Genomic DNA, 10,344 nt, shown 5'->3' with positions numbered 1-10,344 from the left:
CAACAACCAGGAGGGTCAAATAACGAGGCATCCTCACTCTAAACAGAAAAATGTAACTTGGGAACTAAGGCCCCTTAAACCTATACTAATTATAGGGGACTCTAACATTTCCAGGATCAAAAGATGCCCTAATAAGGATGTTCAATTGGACAGCTTTCCAGGAGCCAAATTCACCCATGCCACTGCTATCCTGAAAAAGTTAGAACCACAACTGGAAACTAAGAAGGTTATCCTTTCCTTTGGAATAGACAATAGGTCACATCAACCAGCAACAGCGACTAAACAGCTTCTGCAACTATTAAGAATGGCCCATATAAAATTTCCCAATGCCAGTATCGGGGTGCCAGAGCTGAACTTTAGCCACTGTTTGACAGAGGCAGAACAAGCAACCCTGGGCCAACTAAATGAGGTTATTAAAACTATGAATTATATCCCTGCAATCCCGGCGAGGCAGTTTAAGGTAGACACAGACCACATCCATTGGACAGAAAACACAGCCTTGACCATAGTCAAGAGTGGATGCAGTCTTTAAACTAGAGTGGAGACAAAGCCGAGAGAGGCAAGGTCCACGACTGGGAGAGACCGTCGTGAACCTCTCCCGTACATTCATCCCTACAGAAACCCAGCAAAAGGTTCTGAACAGGGGCCTCATTTTTGTACCAACTCCAAAACTCCATAAGGAGCAGACTGAGGGGGACATGGATAAGTTCTACAGGAGAGTGGTACTCATTGACTTTTTTGGGGAGACAGAACGTAGAAAGACCCCTTTCACCCCACCCTCAGACTGGATGCCCAAGGGGAGGTACAGGTCAGAAGCGGTCCTACAATTTGAGAGCACACTGGATGATATAATGGAGAGGGAGAGAGAGGTACAAGATAAACCCAATCTAACTAGGAAGGAGAGAGCAGCCCTGAAGGAGTAGAGGGAAAATATGGATATTGTTATCAAACCAGCAGATTAAGGGAGCAGCATAATGATCATGAACAAACAGCAATATCTATTTGAGGCACACATGCAATTAAACAACACGGAGCACTACACTAAAGGAACCCGTATACTGGGAAACACACACAGAAATCAGGAACATTCTGCGAAAACTAGAAAGGACTAGATCCCTCGGGAAGAAGCAGGTGGAGTACCTGACAGGGAGACACAAGCAAAAAAGTTCTATATCCTCCCCAAAATACACAAGAACCCAGACTCATGGACTGTTCCGGGAGAAATACCACCCGGCAGGGTAAAGTGATACTGCATCTCCAGTAGGAGATCCACAAACACTAGAGGGATATTTTGCCCACTGCCCGCATACTCGCATCCTAACCCTAACCCTAACTCCACCCCAAAACTCCTCACCTGAATCTCCTCCTCTGAAACTCCACCCCTCAATTTCCAACCCCTGACTCCCCACTGCTGAAACCCCACCCCTGAAACTCCACCCCTGAATCTCCTCCGTGAAACAGCGCCCCTGAAAATCCTCCTCTTAAACTCCACCCCTGAAACTCCACCTCTGAAACTCCTGCCCTGATACTCCTGCCCTGAAACTCCTGCCCTGAAACTCCACCCTTGAAACCTCGCCTCTGAAACTCCTTCACTGACAGTCTACCAATCAAACACCAGCCCTGAAACTCCTTCTGAATCTCCAACGCATGAACTTCCACACCTGAAACTCCGCCTCTCAATCCCTATCCCTGAAACTCCACCACAGAAACTCCTGCCCTGAATCTCCACCCTTGAAACCCGCCTAAAAATCCTTCACTGAAACTCCACCACTGAAACACAACCACTGAAAATCCAATTCTGAATCTCCAACGCATGAAACTCCATCCCTGAAAATCTACCCCTGAATCTCCTCTCCTGAAAATCGAACCCTGAAACGGCTCCACTTAAACTCCACCCCTGAAACTCCTCCCCTGAATCTCCACCTCTTAAATCAGCCCCTGAAGCTCCACCCCTGTACCTCCATCCCTGAAATACCACCCCCGAATACTCCTCCGCTGAAAATCCTTCCCTGAAACTCCATCGCTTAAACTCCTCCCCTAAATCTCCAACCCAAAATTCGACCACAGAATTTCTACCCCTGAAACTCCTTTCATAAAACTCCAGCACTGAAATTCCACCCCTAAAACTCTTCCCCGGAAACACTGCCAATTAAACTCCACACCTGAAACTCCTCCCCTAAACCTCCTCCCTTGAAACTGCACCCTTGAAAATCTACCCCTGAATCTCCTCCCGTGAAAAGCCAACCCTGAAACAGCTCCCCTGAAACTCCTCCCCTCAAACACTAACCCCGAGACTCCACCCCCGAAACTACCCTTAAGAAACTCAACCCCTGAAAATCGACCCCTAAATCTCCTCCCCTCAACCTCCTGCCTTGAAACTCCACCCCTGAAAATCTACTCCTGAATCTCCTCTCCTGAAAACTCAACCGTGAAACGGCTCCACTTAAATTCCACACCTGAAACTCCTCCTGTGAATATTCACCTCTTAAATTAGGCCCTGAACCTCCACCCCATGAAAGACCACCCCTGAAGCTCCTCACCGGAATCTCCTCCTTTGAAACTCCACGACTGAAACCCCACCCCTGAAACTCAAACTCCTCCACTGAAACTCTACCCATGAAACACTAACCCTGAAACTCCACTCCTCAAACTCCACCTCAGAAGCTCTATCCCCGAAACTCAACCGCTGAAACTCCACCCTTGAAAATCCACCATTGAAATTCCACCCCCAAAACTCTTCCCTGTAAACTCTTCCACTTAAACTCCACACCTGAAACTCTTCCCCGAACCTCCTCCCTTGAAACTGCACCCCTGAAAATCTACCCCTGAATCTTCTTCCCTGAAAATGCAACCCAAAAACGGCTCCACTGAAACTCCTCCCCCGAGACTCCACCCCCGTGCTCCACCCCGAAACTCCTCACCTGAATCTCCTCCTCTGAAACTCCACTCCTCAAATTCCAACCCCTGACTCCATACCACTGAAACTCCACCCCTGAAACTCCTCCACTGAAACAACTCCCTTGAAAATCCTCCTCTTAAACTCCACTCCTCATACTCCACCCCGACATCCCACCCATGAAACTCTACCCATGAAACATGAACCCTGAAACTCGAACCCCGAGACTCCTCACCTGAATCTCCTCCTCTGAAACTCCACTCCTCAAATTCCAACCCCTGACTCCCCACCACTGAAACTCCACCCCGAAACAACTCCCCTGAAAATCCTCCTCTTAAACTCCACTCCTCAAACTCCACCCCAACATCCCACCCATGAAACGCCACCCCTGAAACTCCTCCCTTGAACCTCCAACCCTGTAACTCCATCACAGAAACTCCACCCCAGAAACTCGGACCTTGAAACTCCACCACTGGATCTCCAGCCCCTGAAACTCCTCCCCTGAAACTCTACCTCTGAAATTCCACCACTAAAACTCTTCGCCGAAAACCCTTCCACTTAAACTCCTCACCTGAATCTCCTCCTCTGAAACTCAAACCCTGAAACTCCACCTAAGAAACTCCTCCTCTGAAGGTCCACCCCTGAAACTCCTCCACTGAAACTCCTGCCCTAAGTCTCCACCCTTGAAACCCCGCGTCGAAAAATCCTTCACTGAAACTCCATCACTGAAACACAGCCACTGAAAATGCAATCCTGAATCTCCAACGCATGAAACTCCATCCCTAAAAATCTACCCCTGAATCTCCTCTCCTGAAAATCGAACCCTGAAACGGCTCCACTTAAACTCCAACCCTGAAACTCCTCCCATGAATCTCCACCTCTTAAATCAGCCCCTGAAACTCCTCCCTTGAAACCTCGCCTCAGAAACTCCTTCACTGAAACTCTACCAATGAAACACCAACCCTGAAACTCCATCTGAATCTCCATCGCATGAACCTCCACACCTGAAACTCTGCCTCTCAATTCCTATCCCTAAAACTCCACCCCTAAAACTCCTCCCATGAAACTCCACTCCTGTACCTCCACCCCTGAAACACCACCCCTGAAACTCAACCCCTGAAACTCAACCCCGAATACTCCTCCGCGGAAAATCCTTCCCTGAAACTCCATCCCTTAAACTCCTCCCCTAAATCTCCAACCCAAAACTCGACCACAGAAATTCCACCCCTGAAACTTCTCTTGTGAAACTCCACCACTGAAATTCCACCCCTAAAACACTTCACCGGAAATTCTTCCAATTAAACTCCACACCCGAAACTCCTCCCATGAGCCTCCTCCCTTGAAACTGCACCCTTGAAAATCTACCCCTGAATCTCCTCCCGTGAAAAGCCAACCCTGAATCAGCTCCCCTGAAACTCCACCCCTGAAACTCCTCCACTGAAACACGAACCCTGAAACTCCTGCCCTCAAACTCCATCCCAAAAACTCAACCCCCGAAACTCCTCCCCTGAAACTCCCCCTAAGAAACTCAACCCCTGAAAATCTACCCCCGAATCTCCTCTCCTGAAAACTCAACCGTGAAACGGCTCCACTTAAATTCCACACCTGAAACCCCTCCTGTGAATCGCCACCTCTTAAATTAGCCCCTGAAACTGCACCCCTGAAACTCCTCCCCTGCAGCTCCACCCTTGAAACTCGGACCTTGAAACTCCACCACTGGATCTCCACCCGCTGAAACTCTTCCCCTGAAATTCCACCCATGAATCTCCACCTCAGAAACTACTTCCCTGAAACCCCACTTCTGAAATGCCACCCCTGAAGCTCATCACCGAAAACTCTTCCACTTAAACTCCACACCTGAACCTCCACCCCATGAAACACCACCCCTGAAGCTCCTCACTGGAATCTCCTCCTCTGAAACTCCACGCCCGAAACCCTACCCCTGAAACTCAAATCCTGGAACTCCTCCACTGAAACTCTACCCCTGAAACTCCTGCCCTCAAACTCCACCTATGACACCTGACACCTGAAACTTCACCCCTGAAATTCCTCTCCTGAAACTCCACCGCTGAAATTCCACCACTGAAACTCCACACCTGAAACTTTTCCTCTGAACCTCCTCCCTTGAAACTGCACCCCTGAAAATCTACCCCTGAATCTTCTCCCCTGAAAATGCAAGACCAAAACGGCTCCACTGAAACTCCTCCCATGAAACTCCTCCACTGAAATTCCACCACTAAAACCCTTCGCCGAAAACACTTCCACTTAAACTCCACACCTGAACCTCTACCCCATGAAACTCCACCCCAAAACTCCTCACTTGGATCTCCTCCTCTGAATCTCCACTCCTCAAATTCCAACCCCTGACTCCCCACCGCTGAAACTCCTGCCCCCAAAACTCCTGCTCCCAAAACCTCGCCCCTGAAACTCCACCACTGAAACACCATCTCTAAATCTCCTCCCTTGAAACCCCACCCCTGAAACCCCACCCCTGAATCTCCTATCCGAAACACCACCCCTGAAAATTCTCCTCTTAAACTCCACTCCGACATCCCACCCCTGAAACTCATTCTTTGAAACACCACCCCAGAAATACCACCACAGAAATTCCACCCTAGAAACTCCACCACAGAAACTCCAGCGCCTGAAAATCCTCTCATGAAACTCCACCCCGACATCCCACCTATGAAACGCCACTCCTGAAACTCCACCCCTGACACTCGGACCTTGAAACTCCACCACTGGATCTCTATCCCCTGAAACTCCTCCCCTGACACTCCACCCCTAAAACGCTTCACCGAAAACTCTTCCACTTAAACTCCACACCTGAACCTCCACCCCAGAAACTCAAACCCTGAAACTCCTGCCCTCAAACTCCACCTGTGACACCCCACATCTGAAACTCCACCCCTGAAACTCCACTCCTCAAACTCTACCCCAGAAACTCTAACCCCTAAACTCAACCGCTGAAACTCATCCACTGAAACTCCACCCTTGAAACTCCACCACAGAAACTCCTCTCCTGAAACTCCACCCCTAATACTCCTACGCAGAAGCTCCTACCTTGAAACTCTATCCCATAAAACCCCTCCCCTGAAACTGAAAACCGAAACTCGACTCCGGAAATTCCACCCCTGAAACTCCTCTCATGAAACTCCACCACTGAAACTCCATCCTTCAAACTCGACCCCTGAAACTCTTCCACTGAAACTTCACACCTGAAGCTCCACCCCAGAAACTCCTCCCTTGAAACTCCACCCCTGAAACTACTCCCATGAATCTCCAGCACAGAAACTCCTGCCCTGACACTCCACCCTTGAAACTCCATCATTGAAACTCCACCTCTGAATCTCCTCCCCTGAAACTTTTCTCCTGAAACTCCACAACTGGATCTCTACCCCCTGAAACTCCACCCCTGAAACTCCACCTCTGAAATTCCACCACTAAAACTCTTCACCGAAAACTCTTCCACTTAAACTCCACCCCATGAAACTCCACCACGAAACTCCTCACCTGAATCTCCTCCTCTGAAACTCCACTCCTCAAATTCCAACCGCTGACTCCCCACCGCTGAAATCCCACCCCTGAAACTCCTCCACTGAAACTCCTCCCCTGAAACTACTGCCCTAAATCTCCACCCTTGAAACCCCGCGCTTAAAAATCCTTCACTGAAACTCCACCACTGAAACACAGCCACTGAAAATGCAATCCTGAATCTCCAACGCATGAAACTCCATCCCTAAAAATCTACCCCTGAATCTCCTCTCCTGAAAATCGAACCCTGAAACGGCTCCACTTAAACTCCAACCCTGAAACTCCTCCCGTGAATCTCCACCTCTTAAATCAGCCCCTGAAACTCCTCCCCTGAAACCTCACCTCAGAAACTCCTTCACTGAAACTCTACCAATGAAACACCAGCCCTGAAACTCCATCTGAATCTCCATCGCATGAACCTCCACACCTGAAACTCCGCCTCTCAATCCCTATCCCTAAAACTCCACTCCTGAAACTCCACACCTGAAACTCCACCCCTAAAACTCCTCCCATGAAACTCCACTCCTGTACCTCCACCCCTGAAACACCACCCCTGAAACTCGACCCCTGAAATTCCACCACAGAAACTCCTCTCCTGAAACTCCACCCCGAATACTCCTCGGCTGAAAATCCTTCCCTGAAACTCCATCCCTTAAACTCCTCCCCTAAATCTCCAACCCAAAACTCGACCACAGAAATTCCACCCCTGAAACTTCTCTCGTGAAACTCCACCCCTGAAACTCCACCACTGAAATTCCACCCCTAAAACACCTCCCCGGAAACTCTTCCAATTAAACTCCACACCCGAAACTTCTCCCTTGAAACTGCACCCTTGAAAATCTACCCCTGAATCTCCTCCCGTGAAAAGCCACCCCTGAAACTCCACCCCTGAAATACGAACCCTAAAACTCCTGCCCTCAAACTCCATCCCAAAAACTCGACCCCCGAAACTCCTCCCCTGAAACTCCCCCTAAGAAACTCAACCCCTGAAAATCTACCCCCGAATCTCCTCTCCTGAAAACTCAACTGTGAAACGGCTCCACTTAAATTCCACACCTGAAACCCCTTCTGTGAATCTCCACCTCTTAAATTAGCCCCCGAAACTGCACCCCTGAAACTCCTCCCCTGCAGCTCCACCCTTGAAACTCAGACCTTGGAACTCCACCACTGGATCTCCACCTGCTGAAACTCTTACCCTGAAATTCCACCCATGAATCTCCACCTCAGAAACTACTCCCCTGAAACCCCACTTCTGAAATGCCACCCCTGAAGCTCCTCACCGGAATCTCCTCCTCTGAAACTCCACGCCCGAAACCCCTACCCCTGAAACTCAAACCCTGGAACTCCTCCACTGAAACTCTACCCCTGAAACTCCTGCCCTCAAACTCCACCTATGACACCCGATACCTGAAACTCCACCCCTGAAATTCCTCTCCTGAAACTCCACCGCTGAAACTCTTCCACTTAAACTCCACACCTGAAACTTTTCCCCTGAACCTCCTCCCTTGAAACTGCACCCCTGAAAATCTACCCCTGAATCTTCTCCTGTTCGGCCAAGACCAAGGTTCTGTGTTCCTGTTCGGCCAAGACCAAGGCCGTGTGTTCCTGTTCGGCCAAGACCAGGGCCGTGTGTTCCTGTTCGGCCAAGACCCAGTCTCTGTGTTCCTGTTCGGCCAAGACCCAGCCTCTGTGTTCCTGTTCAGCCAAGACCCAGCCTCTGTGTTCCTGTTCAGCCAAGCCTTGAAGAACCCAAGCCATGTCCAGTCTTGTAGCCACGTCATGTCCTCGCCTAGTTCCGGGGTCCGAGTCTGAGTCAAGACCCAGTTTCTGGGTTCTTATCGAGTCTCTGGCTCAGAGTCTATGCCCAGACTCCTAGTTCCCAGTTCCTGGTCCTGGTCCCGCTCTCCTAGCCAAAGTCCCAGCCCAACTCTATCTTCTTGCCCCAGCTCCTAGTCTGCATCCAGTCACGTCCCTAACTCTAGTCCTAGTCCTGGTCCTGGTACTTCTATGTCCGTGACTTGCATTTGGGTCTGCCATCAATGCCCCCGTTATGACAGAACAAGTCCAGCCAAGCTTAGACCCAGCGACACAGACACTGTCGTGTTACTCTCGTCATCCTGGGTTTTCCTGTTGAATGCCCCCCACCCACCCACCCGTGTCGTCCATACTCTGGGGAAGCCTTCTGGGTCACCAAGAGGCTTCCATAGAGGGGGGTGGGTACCGTCATGATTCAGTCTGTGAAGTCCGCATTCCGCTTCACGGTCCGGTCCATGGCTCCTTATTCCAGGTTTTCCAGTTTTCCGCGGTTTCTCTTGAGGCACCTGATTCTCGTTTGGGCTGGCTTCATAAATAGCTTGAGGATTCAGCCTCTGGCTGCTGGACCATTCCCTTCCCTTCCCCTTCCTTCAGAAGCCTTTGTCTGCAATCTCGCGTATCGCTGTCAAGTTCTACCGCTGGAGCAAGACTGGAGCCTTGCTGTGTCTAGATAAGGAACTGTCTACCGTTGTTTGGAACTGTCTCTGTGTCCACGCCTTCACTAGGTAGGTCCGACTGTTTGCTGCTACCTTGTGTTGGGAACTGTCTCTCTGTGTTCTGTGTACGAGTCCCAGCCCTCTGTCCTGCTCCCTACGAGGGATCCTGACTCTGTGTAGAGCCCTGGCCCTAAGTCCTGTTCCCAAGGAGGGGTCCCTGCTCTGTGTTCCATGTCCCTGTGTTCTTGTCTCTCTCAAGACCAAGGCTCTGTGTTCCTGTTCTGCCAAGACCCAAAGAACCTAAGCCATGTCCAGTCCTGTAGCCATGTCATGTCCTCGCCTATTTCCGGGGTCTGGGTCCTTGCCCAGTCTCTGGCTCGGAGTCCAGACCCAAGCCTCGAAGAACCCAATCCATGTCTAGTCCTGTAGCCACGTCATGTCCTCGCCTAGTTCCGGGGTCCGAGTCCGAGTCAAGACCCAGGTTCTAGGTCCTTGTCCAGTCTCTGGCTCGGAGTCTATACCCAAGTTCCTAGTTCCTAGTCCTGGTCCCGTTCTCCTAGCCAAAGTCCTAGCCCAAGTCTGTGTTCTTGTCCCAGCTTCTAGTCTGCATCCAGTCACGTCCCTAACTCTAGTTCTAGTCCTGATTCCTAGTACCTCTGTGTCTGTGTCTTGCATTTGGGTCCACCATCAATGCCCCCGTTATGACATCTACAAGTTTTCTCTGTTTGTGAGCCAACCACCTCTTCCTCCGTCTCTTCAGTTCGGTTCCCACCCCTCAGAAATTCTAGTTTAAACTCTCCCCAATAGCAGTATTCAAAGAAAACTCCAAATGTAGCTGCACCACCACCTAGAGCACTGGCTACCCCAGCATCCAGAGTATTCAGTGCACCAGGCACCCAAACATCCAGATCAGACTAAGTTCAGAGGGTTAGGTCCTAAGTTAAGTGGAAGGACCTCCAGGGTTATGATCTCAGGATTCCTACCCATGCTATGTGCCAGTGAGGCTAGAAATAGGAAGACTGTACAGTTTAACATGTGGCTAAGGAATTGGTGTAGAAGGGAAGGCATAAGATTTTTTGATCATGGGGCTCTCCTCCAGCAATGGTGGGACCAGTACAGGAGGGATGGGTTGTGTCTGAACTGGAGGGGGACTAATATCCTTGCAGGAAAAGTTGTTAATGCTGTACAGTGGGGTTTAAATTAGAGGTACAGGGGGATGGAAACTAGAGTGCCGAGCAGTTAGTAGAGAGGTTGTGGAGACAGATGTTAGTAAGACCTCAGACAAAGTAAAGAATCAAAACGTTAAGCATGGTGCGACTAGTGCCTTGAACTGCAAATATTTCAATTCAAGACATATCGTGGGAAAGGCAGGTGAGCTCAGAGCATGGATCAACAAGTGGAATTCTGATATTGCAGCCATTATTGAAACTTAGTTACAGGAGG

Source organism: Mobula hypostoma (assembly GCF_963921235.1).
Source record: "Mobula hypostoma chromosome 9 unlocalized genomic scaffold, sMobHyp1.1 SUPER_9_unloc_1, whole genome shotgun sequence".
In the NCBI taxonomy this organism is placed as follows: Eukaryota; Metazoa; Chordata; class Chondrichthyes; order Myliobatiformes; family Myliobatidae; genus Mobula; species Mobula hypostoma.
The sequence above is the reverse complement of the archived record's forward strand: the minus strand, read 5'-3'. Positions refer to the sequence as shown.